The sequence below is a fragment of the Octodon degus genome, unplaced genomic scaffold (assembly GCF_000260255.1).
Source record: "Octodon degus isolate 3935 unplaced genomic scaffold, OctDeg1.0 scaffold00129, whole genome shotgun sequence".
NCBI classification, from domain to species: domain Eukaryota; kingdom Metazoa; phylum Chordata; class Mammalia; order Rodentia; family Octodontidae; genus Octodon; species Octodon degus.
In genome coordinates, this window is record NW_004524705.1 from 3,852,115 (window position 1) to 3,853,103 (window position 989).

Below are 989 nucleotides of genomic sequence, written 5' to 3' on the forward strand. Positions count from 1 at the left end.
GCTGGGACTGGTCCCGCCGGCACAGGGTAGCAGGAAGCTCCAATAGATACACTTTGAAAAACTAATAATTTAGACATATTGAAAGGCTTCTCTTGGTATTCATTGTCTCGAAGTAGAAAGTATTGTGATGCTGGAGAATGTGTGGGCACCAGCCGCTGCGAGGAAGCTGCGTGGAATCTTACAAAAGGATAACTCAGGACAATTCAGAGGTCAATACATTCACAGGATTCGACAGTGATAACAGTGTGCCGGGAAGAGCCATAAAATAAACAAATAAGATAGATAGATGTCCTTTTCTAAGAAGATCCGAATTACCAAGATTAATTTAGAAGCATTATGACTGAATAAAAAAAAAAAAAAAGATAAATGCAATTTTCAATTTCTCAAAAAACTGCCGGTCCTGAAGGTCTTCGACTCCTTCCAGAGCCGATCCGTGCCGCTACCCACACGAGTGCGCCGCAGGAGCAAGTCTCCGGCGAGGTGGCTCAGGTTCAATATTATTTCCAGACCGCACCGGGCAGGCTTTATATAAACGTGAATCCCTACAGAGCACACTATTCCACCATAAGAAGAAAGGCACAGTTTGAAAATTCAGCTACCCTCGGAGGATGCCCACCTTGCAGAGCCTGTGCCGGGGCGGCGGACCTGGCCTGCTGGCAGCCCCGGGCGCTGCTGGCCTGCTCGGTGTCAGGTGCGCGGCGCGGACATGCAGAGAGACTTCGCGGGCCGGCGTCTGCACCCCAGGCGCGCGGGGCACTGCGCTTGGAACTACACAGTTCAGGAGTGCAAAGGAAGCGCGAGAGTCCCTCACGGAGGATTTCTTCCCCCTTCCTCAGCAACTGGAGAACTGCTCGTCTGTCACTGAGGCCAGCTCAGGAACAAGCCCCTGACTGACTTTCACGCTTGCACGGCTCGGCTTCCCGCCCCCACTTCTGTGCTTTTTCACTTCTCAAGACCGCTGCGATGCTGCCTGCTGGAGGATCCAGAAA